This window comes from Drosophila teissieri, chromosome 2R (genome assembly GCF_016746235.2).
Source record: "Drosophila teissieri strain GT53w chromosome 2R, Prin_Dtei_1.1, whole genome shotgun sequence".
NCBI classification, from domain to species: domain Eukaryota; kingdom Metazoa; phylum Arthropoda; class Insecta; order Diptera; family Drosophilidae; genus Drosophila; species Drosophila teissieri.
This window is the reverse complement of record NC_053030.1, coordinates 1114907-1134654: the sequence shown is the minus strand read 5'-3', so window position 1 is coordinate 1134654 and position 19748 is coordinate 1114907. Positions and strand designations below refer to the sequence as shown.

Here is a 19748-nt window from a genome sequence, read left to right as displayed (position 1 = left end):
CTGGTATCTGTTTGGTACATCCAGAGTAGTTTAGGGTGTGTTTGGGTGTACATGTTGTATGTGTAGTATTGTGTAGGCATGTGTTTAAGTCTTAGGGACTTATGGATATGTCACTCTCCCAATCATTGACTTTGGCCTGTTCTCAAGTCGTTAAATTTGGATATATCATAATATTCTTTTCTGGTTGAATATTTTCCTTGACATTAGTTTCTTCTTTTTGTTTACAATATTTAACAATAATTTTCTTAGGTATATTTTTAAGCTTATATGCTAAATACAGAGTCGAACTAATTATTATGATGACAAAAGTTGTAATGCATATAATTTGGAAAAAGCTGTAGTGTTTTACATGGAATCTTATCATTTCTCTTGTTTGTAAGTGATTTATTGGTTCTTGTAACATTGTTAATGATATAAATCGTTTGTGTAAAATCTGCCAGATTATTAGAAATTAGGAATTCATCTATTTGCATGGTACAATTTTTAACATTAATGATGTTGTTTCCTGATATTAATATCAGGAATAATAATGTCTTGGTTGACATATGTTTCAGGAATATTCAATGTTAAAAGTATATTTGGTTCTATATAATTTATTTGAAAATTTCGATGGGTTTTAATGTATATGCACTGAGTTTGCTCTTGTTTGATAAGTCCAACAACACATTTGTCGAATATTAATTTATCTGTATCTTTATGAAATTCTTGGTTGTTGAATATATAGAATTTATCGAATATTTGCTCGGTTAGAATATAGTTATGTTCATCTGGGTACGGAACTATTTGAAATATCGGAACTTTATTGATCTCGCTAGGAACGTGGGATATACTCAAAATTTCGTTTGTGTCTGTCTTGAGCCAAGTTGATGTTTTTATTTCAAATAATCGTGTTTTAGTAATTTTGGGTTAAAGGTTCCTAATCTAGTTAATTGCATACCTAACTCGATATCTTCTATGTATTCTGTAAACTGCTGTAGGTTGAATATCAGTATCGCAATTTGTTGGTTCGGTTCTTTTTCCACCTTGAGCCTATTATTTATATCTATACCGCTGTTGGTTACGTCGATAATTATGTTTAGATCATGGGTTTTCACGGAGTCCTGACATGTTATTAATTTTTCCCTCTAGCTCGTCCCTGTCGACTTCATCTAATGTACCAAATAAGTATTTATATGCCTTCCCTACTACGTTCAAATGACCTCTTTTGTTTCGGTTAATCATTTTTAATCCACTTATTTCCCGTTTTAGTTTATCTACTAAATATGGTATCTGAGGTACATTGGGATAGTCGTTTGCTTCGGTTACTAGATTTTCGAACATAAGCATTGTCTTTGTTAGGTTTATACTCAAATAGTGGTATTCGTAGCTGGTTGGAATTTCCATCGTTCCGGTTTGGAATATATGATATCCATTCTTCGCACTTATTGGGCTTACTTCGATATTGCTGCATTTGACCATGGTGATGAGTGGTAACATGCAGCTACGCATTATTAGAAATATGTTGCTTACTTTGCGCTTCTTTGGCTGGTCTGGAATTATCGTATTTGCTCTTATTAATCTTTTCTTGTTTCTTGAATTTTGATTTACAATGAACGACTTTCCTGCCCTAAAAATGTTTACTGTCAACTTGTTCAATCCTTCCTGTCTTTTTAAATGGATTGGTGATTTTACTCTCTACGAGTGAAGCCTGTCTATATTTTATATCAACTTCAAAATCATGCCTATTCTTATTGAGATATTCGATCTTATCGATTTTGTTTTGTTGTACATTAAAGTCTGGGCTGTTTACATATAGAAAAATGTCTGCCGGAGATCGTTTGGTACTATTATGTTTAGTTTTATGATTATAGACGTATAAGATTGTTTCGAATCTTGTACACCTGTCTTCAATATTTTTTTCACTACCGATGATTCTCAGCTTTTCATTTACGGTCTTGCGAAATCTTTCTATATCAGATACACCATTTTTGCTGGTTGTTACAGAAATTTGTACGCCTTCGGATCTTATCCAGTTTTGCAAAGCTATGCACATAAAAGCTGAATCTTTGTCCGCTTTAATTTCCTGTGGCTTTCCCATATCATTGAATATTTTAGTAATGGCTCTTTTCGCTTCTAGCCAATCTCTACTTTTTACTTCAACTAGTGAGGCAAATTTCGAATAAATATCAATACAAGATAGGAAGATCTGGTTTCCCGTGAGATAAAAATCTATTACGTATTTTTGCTTGTATTAAATATTTCTGGTGTTGTTTCATATGTCAATTTTGTGTCTCGATGTTCTGTTTTTGCCAGATTACAGATTTCACATTCATTGATAATATTTTGTATTAGTTTTTGACTATCCGGGTAATATTATTTTTCTTTAAACCAATTAATGGTTTTGTGAAATTGTTAGGGCTTATGATTTCGGTAATGACCCTCTGGAAGATCAGAAAATCCTCATCAATATGGAAGTAAATTGCGCTTTTCTTGGTGCACACATATAAATGTTTTGGCGAGTTCAAGTGTCATTTCTTTATAGATTATTTTAATCTTTAGTTTTTGAAAGAAGTGGCTTACACTTCTTGTATCACTGTCGCCTTTTTCTATCTCTATTTGTCTAGAGAAGAAATTGATTGGTCTTGTAAATTTCTAACGATTTGCCAAAAAACTTTTTGCCACGCCCTCTTTAACGCCCACAAAAGCGCCAAAAACTGTATGTGCTGAAGACTCACCTTCGCATTTCGAATAACTGAGTAACGGGTATCAGATAGTCGGGGAACTCGACTATAGCGTTCTCTCTTGTTTTAATTATCTTCATTAGCACTATGTATAGTTGCGTCTGCGCTGTTTGCGACTTCGCCAACCATGACTTCTTCTATCTTTGTGCGGGAAAGAGCATCCGCGACATAATTTTCTTTGCCTGGAAGATATTTTATTTTATAATCGAATTCATTAAGTTTGATTTTCCACCTTTGTAATTTCATGTTCGGCTCTTTGATATTATTGAGCCATACCTTGTGATCACTCATTATTTCAAATGGCCTGCCGAATAGATATGACCTGAAATATTTTGTCGCCCAAACTATAGCTAACAATTCTTTTTCAATAGTAGCATAGTTGATTTCGTGTTCGTTCAGCGTTCTGCTGGCATAACAAACGGGCCTATGGTTCTGTGATAGCACTGCACCAATAGCTACATTACTCGCGTCAGTTGTTAGAGAAAAGGGCTTGGGTTTGGTTTAATGCCATTTGTTGTGACTATATGTCCCAGGAATTCAGTTTCTTTTTTCATGAATTCACATTTGTCTAGCTGCAACTTCAAGTTGGCGTCTCTCAGTTTCTCAAAGACTTTCTTTAGAGATGACAGTCTTATTCTTATCTGGTATCTGTTTGGTACATCCAGAGTAGTTTAGGGTGTGTTTGGGTGTACATGTTGTATGTGTAGTATTGTGTAGGCATGTGCTTAAGTCTTAGGGACTTATGGATATGTCACTCTCCCAATCATTGACTTTGGCCTGTTCTCAAGTCGTTAAATTTGGATATATCATAATATTCCTTTCTGGTTGAATATTTTCCTTGACATTAATTTCTTCTTTTTGTTTACAATATTTAACAATAATTTTCTTAGGTATATTTTTAAGCTTATATGCTAAATACAGAGTCGAACTAATTATTATGATGACAAAAGTTGTAATGCATATAATTTGGAAAAAGCTGTAGTGTTTTACATGGAATCTTATCATTTCTCTTGTTTGTAAGTGATTTATTGGTTCTTGTAACATTGTTAATGATATAAATCGTTTGTGTAAAATCTGCCAGATTATTAGAAATTAGGAATTCATCTATTTGCATGGTACAATTTTTAACATTAATGATGTTGTTTCCTGATATTAATATCAGGAATAATAATGTCTTGGTTGACATATGTTTCAGGAATATTCAATGTTAAAAGTATATTTGGTTCTATATAATTTATTTGAAAATTTCGATGGGTTTTAATGTATATGCACTGAGTTTGCTCTTGTTTGATAAGTCCAACAACACATTTGTCGAATATTAATTTATCTGTATCTTTATGAAATTCTTGGTTGTTGAATATATAGAATTTATCGAATATTTGCTCGGTTAGAATATAGTTATGTTCATCTGGGTACGGAACTATTTGAAATATCGGAACTTTATTGATCTCGCTAGGAACGTGGGATATACTCAAAATTTCGTTTGTGTCTGTCTTGAGCCAAGTTGATGTTTTTATTTCAAATAATCGTGTTTTAGTAATTTTGGGTTAAAGATTCCTAATCTGGTTAATTGCATACCTAACTCGATATCTTCTATGTATTCTGTAAACTGCTGTAGGTTGAATATCAGTATCGCAATTTGTTGGTTCGGTTCTTTTTCCACCTTGAGCCATTTGTTGTGACTATATGTCCCAGGAATTCAGTTTCTTTTTTCATGAATTCACATTTGTCTAGCTGCAACTTCAGGTTGGCGTCTCTCAGTTTCTCAAAGACTTTCTTTAGAGATAAAATATGTTCCTCCAATGAAGTGGAGTAAATAATAATATCGTCCAAATAGACTAAAAAATCTTTGTAGATCAAATCTTCCAAAAGATTATTCATACATCTCTGAAAAGTAGCTGGAGCATTTTTCAGGCCAAAAGGCATACGTGTATATTCAAAATGCCCATGCTTAGTTGAAAAAGCAGTTTTTGCAGAGTTTTCGTCCATCTGGTTTTGGTGAAATCCCTTAGCTAGATCAATGGTTGTAAAATATTAGCAACTACCCAATTTATCCCATATCTCATCCATACGAGGAATGGGAAATTTGTCATTAACAGTTATCTCGTTGAGATTCATGTAATCAATTACCAACCTAAATTTTTGTTTCCCAGAGGCGTCTGCCTTCTTGGGGACCACCCAAATAGGAGAACAATAAGGGGACTTCGATTTGCGAACGATCCCTTGTTCTATCATTTCTTTGACTTGATTGATTTAATTTATTTAGGTGGGTTTCCGAAAGTTGTGGAACTGGCATGGTGAATTTGTAAATGTTTCTGGATACACGGAGTTTATTTTAAATTTGGTTTTAAATGACGGAATTAAAAATTTTTAATTAATTTTGTTTCCGACCGCATTTTAAATTGTTTTGCAGATGTTACTGACACGGGATTTTTTCTTGAATACTACTTTTACGTAGATTCTTTTGCGGATCTCAAAATAATTTTAGAATCACTGTTTTAATTTGCCGATCCTGGATAGTTAGTTGTATAGCGTATCCTTCAATGGATCAGTACCGTACTAAAAGGACTCTTTATTTAACAGATCCTACCGACTGCGCCAATTAAATAATCGCAATACTCATATGTAAAAAAAAATAAAATTTTATTTTACTGAATGATTACAATATTTATTGTTGAGAAGAACACCGACCGATTATAATTAGGCCTCAAACTGAACTCTAATAATTACTCTTCTAATATGGACTTTAGACTTTAGGGATCTGATCAATCTTTGCATTTCTCTTGGATTCAAGTGCATTCGCGATTGGATACAAGTGCTCTTAGATTCTTATAATTTTGTTTATTGCAATCTAATACTTCTGTTTTTCGGGATTGCGAGTCCGAAATTTGAACGTGGGAACGTGACGATGGTGCAGGGCTTAAACGAGTGTTTAAATTAGGCAACGGATGTTTAGTCTACCAGTGGGTGACTTATCAGGAGTTTGGGTTTTTCCACTCAACCTTGTCTTGAGGATCATATGACAGTCTTATTCTTATCTGGTATCTGTTGGGAACATCCAGAGTAGTGTAGAGTGTGTTTGGGTGTACATGTTGTATGTGTATTGTGTAGGCATGTGCTTAAGTCTTAGGGACTTATGGATATGTCACTATATATATTTTATAGACTTCGCAAAATCATGTAGTTTGGAATGCAATAAGCTATGCTAATTTATAAATTTATATAAATGTAAACACCACTTGGCACGTTCCACAATCGAATGCAAATGCAAAGGGAAAGGGGTGAAGGGTATTTCCGACCATAATGATCCCTTGTAGTTAGAACTACATAGGCAAATTATTAAACAGCGACGGATTAATTTCTTACAAAAGGTTAAATCTGTAAATAAACAAATATAAATTAAATATACACTTAAAAATATATAGATATCCCATCAACTTTTAGAACGGTATTCAGAAGTCTATACTAAGCTTCTCATCTCACTTTCTCATTTTCGGCCACTGCTGTAAAGCACTTCGAAAAAATTCTACAAATATAAAGGCAGAGCCTCGTCAGAATTCGGCTTGACTCCTGTATGCGAAAGTTTGCTAGAATAAGCCTGTAAGATATGTTTTTGTTTTATCGAACACTCGCGAGGAAAATTCCGGGCAGGGAATTTCAGTACTGATTATTATTCTTTATTACAATATGACATTTCGTTATTAAGTTAATAAGTGTGCAGTATTTGAACATGCCTGAATAATCGTTTTTGAGGGGACTGGTACTTTATTATTTTAACATGAAGAAAAGTGACTCGGAAAGTTATCGTATTTTAGTGAAGTATGCGGTGAATATGCTCTCACTGAGCAAACATGCAAAAAGTGGATTGCGCGGTTTAAATGTGGACTTTTTGACTTGGAAGACAAGGAACGTCCTGGACAAGCGAAAAGTTCGAAGATTAAGATTTTGTAACGTTGATCGATGAAGACACTTTATGAGTTGTCAACATAATGTAGCTGTTGAATCTGGGTCACCCATTGCCATCTGCTCAGGCTCAGGAAATTTTGTGTAGCTGGAACCCTTTAGGAAATGCGCCGGCGTTAGCACCACAAGACTTTCAAAATTTTCTAAAATTGGACAGAGATAAGGATGGCAGAAATCTCATACGCAATAGTTCTTAATTCATCGATGATTAAGATAAAATCACCGACCACTCTGTACAAGTTATATTTACCCGACTTAACAGCAGCCTCACATATACCACCGAAGTGCGTGGCACCGAAAAAGTTTACAGCATTGTCAATCCAAATGGTACTGCTTTGAAGACTGATGAATCTTGTCAGCACTTCGATGAAAGAATCCGCCGTGATCGTGAACAACTGCGTGAAAAAGCAAACGAAGACGGCGATATGGCTCTTATGGGGAGCCTTGTTTCTGGTCTCTGCCTTATGATAGAGTGGCCCACAATAGTCCAATTGGCCAAAACCTTTGCCGTAATGTGGCAAGCAACGTTGCGGTCCTGCATGCCAATATTTTTCATGATAATAAACATGAGTGGATGATTCTTTGGTATCGGATGCCTAGTATCGTAGTTCAAGCGTTTACTCAGTGGGAATGCGACAAAGAAGAGTCTCCGATGACGCGGTCAGCGGCCGCAATAGATTGAGATCCAACGCTCAGAGAGGCAAGGACGTATTCCCGATGGTGTCCTTGTGGAAGAATTCCAACGCAGACCGTTAGACAGCCGCGAGTCCAACAGAACAGCGCCTGGGTGCAGAAACTCTTTGCACGATATGATTTGCTATACGTGTGGATACGGAGTGGATTTCTACCGTCAACACCCCGGAAACAAGAATCCATGCACGTCTCGATTCCACGAGACGCTAGGCGGACGGGTTTTCCGCGGAGTCCGCCAGGCCAAACCGGGGAAAACAGGCGGACCAGGAACTCAAACCCGTAAATTCCATCCAATCTAGGCAAACTTACCCATCCCATAAGACTCTAGAACAACGAGAGCAGGAGTATCCAGCGGCCGTACACAGGGGATGGTGGACACTGTAGTAAGCGTGCAACATGACAACCGATTCTTTGCTAAAACGATTCTTTGTTGACGGAGAAGAAATACTGGCGATGCTGGATACCGGAGCTAGCGCAAATTGTATCGGAAAAGGCGCAGAAAAGTTCCTAAGAAACAGATCACAGCCGGGAACGAAATTATAGCCCAGCTAGCGCGGTCAGCAGAGTGTGGTGGGCCGAAGCCACACGTTTATGGCGCATAATGAGAACAAGCTACTAAAAAACAAAAATAAAAGAAAATGGCGTACGGTTTTCTTTTGCGAAGTCATTCCATGCGTAACCGCATCAATCACTTCGAGCTTGTTGCGTACACCCTTTTCGTGAGATCGTAAGACTTTGGAGATTCAAAACCAGAATCTAAAAACAGGGGAAGGCGTACCATCATCGCGTTGACTCAGTGGGAATGCACAAAGAAAAAGCAAGTCGACAATAAACGAGTCTCCGATGACCCGGTCAGCGGCCGCAATGGATTGCAGAAAGAAAAGAAAGTCAGCACCAGTTCTGTGCACACTTCACCGAAGGGGTATTGACTCCCAAAAAAGGGGAAAGTTAGAAATATGATTCCTAGGTGGGAACACTTTTCATAGAAGACCAATAGATTAGAAAAAGCTCTATGCCGGTATAAAAAGACCGTGGCCCACAGATAAAATAGTCAGTCAGTACCCGGGGAAAATACCCGTAGTCAGCACCCGGGTAATCATCCATACGTCAAATACCCGGGCAATTATCCGTCAGTCTATAGCCGGGAAGAATCAAGGACTCAAGAAGCAAGGACGCTATCAACCTTTAAAATAACAGGACCTATTTTGGAAGAATCCAGGACTAACAAGGAACGCACTTTGAAGGAAGACCATAGTTCCACAAAACTCTCAGGATGGGCGGCAAGGAGTCTAAAGCCTCCGACAACACAGCAAATGTGATCAACACCGTGGAGGTTGCCGACCACAAGCAGGAAAAAAAAGGGGTGCAGCATACCCTGGAATTTATCGCTGCTTTACTGATCTTCCTGGCTCTATTAAAGCTAGTGAAAATGTACAAGAGATCCGTACAGCGGAGGAGGGACCATCACCATAACTTGGACAGAATTTCATCCGGATTCTCACAAAGTGCTTAATTGAAAATACTAACGGCAAAACAATTAAATACAAGAACAAGTGAACCGGTGCATTGCCGTTAATGTGAATATCAGCGAAAACAGGCAACAGCGTAGACTTTTCGAATAGCAGCCAAACCGTGCCCCAAAAAAAAAAGAAAACCAACTCATTCATTCATATATATGCATACTTCACTTACTGTATTTTTGTTTATCTTTGTTCGGTTACAATTAATTGGTGCACGAAGGTATATGTATGTATAACTATATCACTATATATATATAGTAACACCCAGGATCCAACGCGTCATCGCTCCGGATTAAAGTGGGGTAAGATTGACGGAACCCTGTTCCCGAGTTTTCTCTATATTCATATATATACATATATACTGGTGCTCATTTTTTTTTTACACCATTAGTAAATATAAGTATATTTTTGTAACAATGGTAACCGAAGGGTGTCAGGTTTAAGCAAAAATATTTTATTGTTAGCCTCTTCTATTTCAAATATTTTTTTGTTCGATATTGTCTTAAATAAAAATTACTTTTCAGCGGCGAGTATCCGCCTTGCTTTTGTTATGCAAAAACAAGAGCCCTCAGAGCGACGTTTATAGTCGTGAATAGCCAACAATTTTTGTTGATGTGCGCACCTTGCTTGGTGCGCTAAAATAATTATAGCCAACTTAACATAATTTTTGTATGCTAGCCTTTTTGTATTACATGGCACTAGCCAACGATCTATTACTCAATAAATTTATGCTATTATTGTAACTACAACAAAATGAGTAGGCAAACATTTCCAGAAGAGGTGCTGACGCGAGAAGTGGAGTAGGTCAAAAACAATGACATATCGTTTGACGGACAACCTTGACAAAAGGTCGCGGCCCGCGACGATCCATCAGGCATGCGGACGCATGAAGGGGAGGGAACGTGACCGAAACATTGCCCGATCGTTTTACGATTAAGCTACAGCTTGTGGGGCAGTGAGGACTGCTGACTGACGAACGGTACGAACTTTTTCAGGTACTACTAATATTTATTCTCGTTATGTTGAGGTGAGGGGCTTACCAAGATCCCACGACCCAAAATCGACGAGCCTACGCTGGCATCATGGTGCCTGAACATCGGATGCCCTTCCCTCGGCATGAGTCATTACCCAGGACACAGGCACGAATACACCGTCGTAACACCATCGGAACCGAGAAAAGGCCTAAACAAAACCAGCTTCCTCTTCTGTGGAAACGGCTTGCCCTTGCTAGGAAATCCATACTCCTTTGCCAAGTGAATCTGCTGCATTCTCCTCAGAAGAAGAACAGTTCCCGGGTTGATCTCCTTTAATGAAAGACGTAATTTTAATGGCATAATTTTAGTTCTGCAACTTGAAATTAAACGTCGAATGTATACGAGGAATTTGAAGTTTGATAAATTGTCTATATAAACGCTTCCAATTAAAGCCGCAGAACGGCGCTCTAGCAAATCTAGCAAACAGGGACGGCCAATTCGAAGAGCTTTGCGAAAGGAATAGAGGCCCATTAGTCCAAAGAGAATGCTTGAGCCAATCCACGCAAACACAATAGATGAGCCTGACCAGCAATGAAAGGCGCAATCTATGGATTCCTTGACGATACGATTAGCTTAGCCAATACAAGTGCTTCGAAAAGTCTCCTATTGCAAGTATAAGCACGCTTCCTAAGCTGATATGCTAGCATCGCAGAATCCATGCAACTCAACGAAAGTCGTAGGCTGCATTATTAGTCCTGGAAATTTTTAGTTCTGTACGTCCGATAACTGAGAGGTCAACTCACCCCATGACGAAAGAATTGGCTGTGGATATGCGTCATCCCAATCTACGTTAGCACGTCATAGAGATTGCAAAAAGATCCTAGTTATTGTGACAATTGGGGTTATCAAAACAAGTGGATCAAACAATTTGGCCATTTTTGACAGTGCAATCCGCTTGGTTCGTCGAAAATTGGACGGTATTTGAGAAAATTGAATAGAAGCTGATCTGAAGCTGGATCCCAGACTAATCCCAATCCTTTGGCAATATCCGATCCATCGTGAAATTTGATTGACTGCTTCTCGTCGCAGTCAGATTCTTCTTCCAGGGCTGCTGATTCATTCGAATACCATTTACGGTATGGTATCCTTCGCATGACGATAAATTTCTATCACCTTATCAACTAAGTCCTCTCCAGAGATTAAATAATCCACATAGAAATCTCTACGAAAATTTTAAACTGAAAATTACATCTCATTATAAGAGATATCCGTATATTCCCGTAAAAATGCTGGATACTGAGCTTTTAGAGCTAGATTTTTATCCTGCTTAGCTTCCAAACTCCTAAAACGACATTGAGCCAGGCAACAGGAGATTTTAATTGTGATGTAGTCAAGAGGCGAACAGCGTATTGACCAAGTCGAGTGCACTTTTCAGTAAAATGTTGCTAGCATCGCAAGTCTTCCGGCAACAAAGATGTCTTTGACAAAGTTGTCTCCCATTTCCCAAAATCGGTCTACTTTTGCGGTGTGTCATCATCAGAATGATTAGCAGGATCCTTGATGATGGCTGCTAAAACCGTGTTATGATTTCGCATACTCGACATCCCTCCAAATACTATTTAACCAAGTTTGGTGTTTTGAAAAGTGGTCAACGTCCTGTCCAAATGAATTTGTCCCAAAGAAATTTTTTCGAAAAACAGCCTGCGCCAATTAAAATGTTGTAATTAATTGAAATAAAGATCTGCGAGCGAAATGTTTTGTTGTATCCTCCATGATGTTGCATTTATATTGAAATGGGGCTGATAATCCGTGATACTGTAAATCACAACCCCTGCGAATGAAGCACGATAGCTTGCATCACGTGATTAGGCAAGAATATCGACTGCTTTATAAGAGATCATGGAAGATTTTCCGTTCCCAGAAATCGAGGATTGCGATCCTCTATGATTTAAACTCAATTGACTAGCTAAGCTAGATGTTATGAAATTGCTTAGCCAGGCATAAGTGACAGAATTCTATTTCTTACGTAGATAATATCAGTTGGAAGCAACACGTAATCGATCGGCTTTGAGGTTTTTGGTGGTTGGCTTGCTTACTGATGATCTGGTTGCTATGCTGAATGAGAGCATGATACTTGATTGATACTTATGTTGATAAAGTAGATTGCAATGGCTAAGGGCTCAAGTTTGTGTCACATGACGGATTTGAAAATGAGGTGGATGGTGCGGTTGGGTCATGAGTAATGTGCAATAATAAGTGGTGCTTCATGCGACAATAGCTGCAGTGAGTCGACTTGCATTGCTGCAAACTATGCCCCTTGCGCAAACAGTGAAGGCCAAGGTGCAACTTAAATAAATGATCCCTCGCATCGCAAAATAAACATAACGGTTGATTTTAGTTAGTACCAGAAGCAATAAGAGAACTTTGGTTATATTTGTGCAAGTTTTTGCCCACCTGCTGGCTCGGTGTTTACCAAGGCTTGTTCCAAGTTTTTCATCATCCTGCAGCTTTTCACCAAAAACGACTTCATAGTAGTCAGGTAGACAGCTCATGGATTGATGAATCCTCTTCCCATTTTTCCCGCGTCCTCTGATCCAGTTTTCGATTGCCGATTCCAATCAAAAGTCCATCCAAAATTTATTGGGTTTGAATTGCCCGCAGATCCGAATTCATGCAATCACAGAGATTTCGAAGACCCTTTGATGATCCCTTCTCGACACCTTTTAAACCAAATATTGCCTGAACGTGTGCCTGAAATTTAAAAACTTTATAATCAAATCGATTAAACAATTTATTTATAGCCTTTTAATAATTGGCATTCGAGGGTTTGAGCGACCGTATGGTTTCCATTGCCACGTCGCCTAAACTCGACCGTAGATATTATAATTTTTCATTTTCAATGACCGTGGTGAAAGTTGCGAGAAAACCCGACCAATCAGATTAGGATCCATGAAAATTCCAGATTTAGCAGCCTAGACTTCCTAGTTCGAAAAGAAAGATTCGCATTGTTAGTAATGTCAATAGATGTTGAATTGGCAGCGGTTGAAGCCAGCAATGGCGACTTGCAATAAGCAGTTACTCCTCGGTTTAGTTTCGCCTTCACATCCATGAAAACTGGAGAAAATTCAATCCGATGGTCACTCGAGGTCTCCGCAAAATCCAATTTACCCAACGATGTCAATCAAACGCCAAGTTTAGGGAATTGATCAATTTCACTCGCGCCAGTAAGTCAGCTTCATCAAACTGATTAACCGAATCAGCGTTTAAATAAAAGTTAATCGAGTTCATTTGCGGCAACATGAGCCCCTTTTTTCAATTACGAGAAAAAATAAAATAAAATGTCCGAACGCGTCAAAGTCACGAAACACCCTTTACTTTTACCATGAAATTTTAGAGGTAACAAGCGTCGCCGATATATGCGCAGATAAATGCGATACACTTTTCTTAATAATTTTATTTCACAGCTCGAAATGTACGAAAAAGTAGGCAACCGGTTAATACTGATTATTACTGTAACTCGCCTTGCTAAATGAAAAAAAAAAACAATATAGAACGCTATAGTCGGGTTCCCCGAATATCTGATACCCGTTACTTAGCTGGTAAAAGTGCGAGGGGAAATTACAACACTGACCGGTTTGTGGGCGTTAGAGTGGGCGTGGCAAAAAGATTTTTGGTATATAGAGTTAAATTTACAAGACAAACAACAATGTGAAAAAATTTCACATTTTTCAAAAGTATGGGCGTGGCAGTTTTCGGCGGTTTGTGGGCGTTAGGGTGGGCGTGGCAAAAAGTTTTTCTGCAGATCGATAGAAATTTACAATACTAATAAGAAAATTAAAAAATATCTAAACATTTTTCAAAAGTGTGGGCGTGGCAGTTTTGGGCGGTTTGTGGGCGTGTCAGTTTTGGGCGGTTTGTGGGCGTTAGGGTGGGCGTGGCAAAAAGTTTTTCTGCAGATCGATAGAAATTTACAATACTAATAAGAAAATGAAAAAATATCAAAACATTTTTCAAAAGTGTGGGCGTGGCAGTTTTGGCCGGTTTGTGGGCGTTAGAGTGGGCGTGGCAACATGAATCGACAAACTTGCGCTGCGTCTATGTCTCTGGAGTCTGTATGCTTATTCTCAACTTTCTAGCTTTTATAGTTCCTGAGATCTCGACGTTCATACGGACGGACAGACAGACGGGCAGACGGACAAGGTCAGATCGACTCGGCTATTCATCCTGATCCAGAATATATATACTTTATATGGTCGGAAACGCTTCCTTCTGCCTGTTACATACTTTTCAACGAATCTAGTATACCCTTTTACTCTACGAGTAACGGGTATAAAAACACTGGGCGGGAAAATCCAAAAGCCCCCGCGGTATGTCTTAAAGCATTGCTTTGCGAGGACATTTTGGATCCGCTCACTCGTGTTGCCTTCTGGCTCTCTCAATTCTCCTGAGCTCGGTTGTTACCGCTGCGGCAAACCTGTTGACTGCTTGCCAATCCACCTCCCCCTGCAGCATGAATGGGACAGGTTATCCGCACTCAGTCTGCTGCTCAGTACGGCTTCCAGGAATCTCCTCTCGCTAGCAAACTTTCTACACGAGAAGAGAACGTGCTCTGTGCGCTTCAGATAGCGAAAGCAGCCGTGCCCGCTGATCAGCTGCGTTTGATAGAAGGTCATTTCGATATATACACTCCTGCCCAGAATTATACGACAGTCCTCGTAGGTCGTTGGGGAAGCATAGTACAACAGAGTCTAGTATGCAGGATGAAAGCTTTATCAGTTCTGCTTAAAATATCTTTTTATCTCTGATTGCATCTTTCGTTTGCAATCAGCAGTAAAATCACAAAAGCCCGATTTTCGTCATGCCTGCAACTGTATCAAAATTATACGACACATGCCAATTTGTTAGATTATAATAGTTTTTTATTTTTATAAATATTTTTAAACAATTTTTAATAATTAATCGGGTCACCTTGAGCCTTTGAAACTTCAAAAAGCCTCTTAGGCGTTGTGCCAATATTTCAGATTAAAGGCTTTGGACGCTCTCAAATTGTTTGTTATTGGCGTAAACTCGCCTTGCTTAGATACCCCAGATGTTATCAAATGGGGTTAGGTCCGGGGAGCACGCTGGCCAATCCACTTATGAAGCGCTGGGTCTCTCTGCTCCGGTGTATTGATGCATTATCTTGCATAAAAACGATTTGTTTCCCCAATTTGCTCAAAAAATGGCAGAAGACGCTCCTCCAATACTGATATATATTTTGCATTATTCATTCGTGAGCTTGTGAAAGCCAAATCAAGCGTTCCAGAAGAAGTGAACGCTTCTCAATTCATTGCGGATCCCCCATCGAAATTCCGCTTAAGGAACATAAGTGGTTCCTTTTGTAAATCCCTTCAATAGTGTCGAAATCCATCTGGGCCGTCCAGATTACACATTTTTCATCAGAACAAGTGTAGTGTTTTTCAAAACGGTCGTCAAGATTTCTTCGAATCTATAGAAGAACATCCTAAATCTGTAAAGCGTCACTTATACACAAAACATCTGGCTATGGCATGACACAAGCTTTTTTTGAAAAAAATTTTGTTTGATTTTTTATTGACTTTTTAGATTGACCTCGTTTGACCTCGTCGCACAGGCAGTGGTGCATTCAACGACGCGCAAATTGAAAATTTCACGACAATTTCATCCAGTTGTTTTTATATTCTTTGAGTTTAAGTATTAATTTATCAGATAAAAAGAATTTTGTTCAAATATCATGTGTAGTGTTTTTGCAATCTATCTTTGAATTAGAAGCCCAAAATTTGAGAGCGAGAGTAGACGACCCCCTTAATCCAACGGCCAAGTCAGCCGCCGTCGGGGCAGGTTAGGGCCTTCAGAATCCGTGCCCTAGCCTCGGGATTAGCCGAGGGTGGATTTCCACTTGTGTGGCTGTCACCTGGAGTAGTTATGTTGTTCTCAAACATTCCGATTATTTTGTGCATTTTATACCTTAAACAATAACAAGACCGAGTTACAAATTCCGGTAAAAACTGAGATCACGTCGGGGTCACCCAATCTATATAGGGAAGACAATCAATATGCCACCCCTAGGGTTATAATTAATAAGAATGCACAAATAGGTTATATTAATGTACATATTTGTATGCTCTATTTTATTCGGAGATGCAGACTAAGCGAAAGCTTGGCTTTAAAATATAAACCTATAAGCTTACAAAGTAGCTTAGCTTAGACAACGCGACAGCGTTCTTCTCAGCGAGAGAAGAAAGAAGGGCGAAAAGAGAGACTCGAAGAGCTACAGTTGTACATCTATTATTAGGCGGTGGTGATCTGCTCCGAACAGTAAGCATGAGTAATAAATTTTATAAAGATATATTAATAATATAATAAGGTATATAATAATATCGGAATATCTGTGGAACATATAATTATATTAACTAGCACTAGTGTATAGAAAAAAGAAATATATACAATATATTTCTTCAATATTTGAATATATAAAATTTGGTAGCTAGATTTCTTACTTTTTAGTAAATACATATCATTAGTTAGGGTTCGAAACTCATCAATTTTAGTTTGGCGGCAGAGTTTCTGCTGGAAGCGCTTGAAAGAGGCTAGGTAACCACATGGATGCCGGTTGTTCGACTGGGGTAAAAAGTTTGTAATGGGAAACTTTCTGAGGAAAATTTCGTTAATTTAAAAAAAATGTATCTATTTCCCGAAAAGCAGTCATTGAATTAAGTTTTCCCATCCTGGGATATAGACAGCAAAAGGTTAAGAACAAGTCAAAACCAAAACCGTAGACTTTACTGATTTTCTACGAATATTAACAGTCGCAATTAAAATATGGTAACTGGAGAACAAAACTATTTGGTTGTGCAGATCGTTTGAGAAGAAATAGAACGGATGCAAATGGGTTTGACTTAAGCGATAGACAGATGTATCCAGCACCGGACGATTCTATGATTTCGATATTTATGACATGTTATTATGACATGTCCCCCAAAAAAATACCAACTTAGTAATATCTAGCCTTTAGTAGCCGCTAGAACACCCAAACATTCTCTTCTATTCCATCGTTTTATTTTATTAGAGAAGAGCGGAATAATTCTATCCACCATCAAGCACAGGAATTGGATATGAGTCCATCCACTTTATGGAAGTCATCCGCCCACCCCCTAGGAAGATATTCGCGGTTGACTAGTTGTGGTCGAATCGTAAAAACCTAGAGCTTTGAGCCTCAACAGTTCGATGAAATTCTGCCTGGCTCTCGACTCCTGTGCGGATATTACACATCTATGTATAAATAGATATATATAGATACTTGCAGAAAATTTTGAGTTAGGCGACCGATACAGTGAGTTTGAGAAAAATAATACACAATTCTTAAAATATGGTTGGTCTGTTATTAAAATATTGTTAATTGTACTTCCAAACACGATTGGTTTTCAGTAAGGAAGATTATTTAAAAGACACAAAGACTAAAGAACAAAACAACAGACAACGCTATAGTCCAGTTTCCCGACTATCTGATAACCGTTACTCAGCTGGTGGAAGTGCGGCTTGTGGGCGTTAGAGTCGGCGTGCCAAAAAAATTGTTTGCTAATCAATAGATCTTTAACTGACTAATATAAAAATATCAAAATATTTTTCAAAAGTGTGGGCGTGGCAGTTTTGGGCGGTTTGTGGGCGTTAGAGTGGGCGTAACAACATGGGTCAACAAACTTGCTCTGCGTCTATTCTTTTGGAGTCTGCATGCTTAATCTCAACTATCTAGCTTTTATAGTTCCTGAGATCTCGACGTTCATACGGACAGACAGATGGACGGACAGACGGACATGGCCAGATCGACCGGCTCAATAGTCTGAACAAGAATATATATACTTAATATGGTCGGAAACGCTTCCTTCTGCCTGTTACATACTTTTCAACGAATCTAGTATACCCTTTTACTCTACGAGTAACGGGTATAAATACCACAAGCGAAACCAAACACTTTTCCATCTCACCTACAAATACCTCTCTCAACTCCGCCGTTAAAATATTGCCCAAAAACTTATCTAATCGTGCGAGAACCCCACTTAAGGCGAAAGAATAACAACAAGTAAACACTTTAAAAAAGAATTTATCTTCAGATGCACTTACACGCTATGACAAGACGAACGATGTCAACTCCATGTCACCGGATGACTCAGATGTCATCGGATTATTAACTTTGCAAGAGACTTATCTTAGATTCAACTCAATATACCCTATCCACCCTATCCTACCCACAAACTCACAACTTTCTCACACTCAACTCATCCCCTTATTATGGTGGTGTTGGAATACTTATTCACAAGATAATCCAGTTTAAAGAAATTTCCCTCGCCACTGATTTCGGTGTAATCTGCATTAAGATATGCTCTCAAAGAAAAAAATGTACGAGGGTCGTTTGATAAGTCCGTGACTTTTTGTATTTGCCGCGCACCTGCTCTAAATACAACACTGCTCCTGTCAGCAGTTATCGATTAACAGCTGACTGTAAAATTTTGAGAAAGCTGCGTTTTTTGGTTTGCGTTTTATAGGCATTGAAAGCAGACGATCTCGTGAATTTTAACGTTCCATCAGGACAATGCACGGGTGCACACGTGTGTAGTCAGCATGGCAAAATTTCATAAATTGGGCTACGAACTGCTACCCCATCCAGCATATTCTCCAGATTTAGCCCCCTGTGACTATTTTTTGTTTCCAAACATGAAGAAATGGCTCGGCGGTAAGAGATTCGGGTCAAATGAAGAGGTCATCACAGAAACAAACGACTATTTTGAGGGCCTTGAGAAAACCTATTATTTGGAAGGAATAAAAAAATTGGAAAAACGCTGGACTAAATGTATAGAGCTAAAAGGAGATTATGTTGAGAAATAAAACGCTTCTTTGACGAAAAAAATATATTTTATTCAAAAAGTCACGGACTTATCAAACGACCCTCGTATATAATCATCACTTACCTCTAACCAAAATCCATCTTTTAATAGCAAAAATCTACAAGCAGTAGAAAAAAAGCAGTAGCAAAAAACCAGCAAACGCTAGTTACTAGGGACTTCAACTCTTGGCATAGAAGCTGGGGTTTCCTTATTAACAACAAATAAGGAGTCATCATAGAAAAATTCATTATGCAGCCGAACTGTTAACGAAAAGAGATCATTTGAGCACACATAGTCCTCACTCTTTGCTCAGCTGAGCTGGAAATACACGCAGAGTGGAAAATATATACCAACTATTTCGGAAGTGATCACCTTTAAATCATCACGAATTCATTACCTAAATCACCCACGCAATCATAACCAATAAATCACCCATCAACAAATCGGACTTGTTCTGCGAAAATCTGTCATCTGAATCACTCGATCGCAATTTCTCCCAAACATTCAATGCAAACAAAATTAAAATAATTCAAGACAACTCGCGACACACACCCGACAAAAGAGCTCTCCTAATACAGTTTGACAAAAAATTGTGATTAGAAGGCTATGGTGGTTTCTAACTAACTACAAACTTCTCCACAAAAGCCAAACAGGATTAAGGAAAGGCAAATCAGTTATGGACAGTCTTCTCTTCATATACTACCTTTTTAAGAAAACCTTGGCAGCCAAGAACAATCTTTCTATTATCTCGCTCGATGACCAACAGGAAGATAAAAGTTCGATTTGGCAAACATTTCTCCAACACACTGCCCGTCGATAATGGTAGGGATTGTGGGATAATTGTGGGAGGATCGCATTTTTCAGTGGTACTACTTTTTATAGCTTACCAAAATCTTGTCGAGGTGATAGCATTGCAAAAAGAAATACAAATACTATGCTGTCGATGTCAACTTGCTTATTAAAATGAACAAAACAATA

General features: G+C 38.3%; 1 protein-coding gene across 3 annotated transcripts in view; it reads left to right on the top strand.

Moving 5' to 3' along the window:
* LOC122615323 overlaps positions 1-19748 on the top strand; it is a 106132-nt gene that overhangs the window by 48316 nt on the left and 38068 nt on the right. The window lies entirely within an intron of this gene.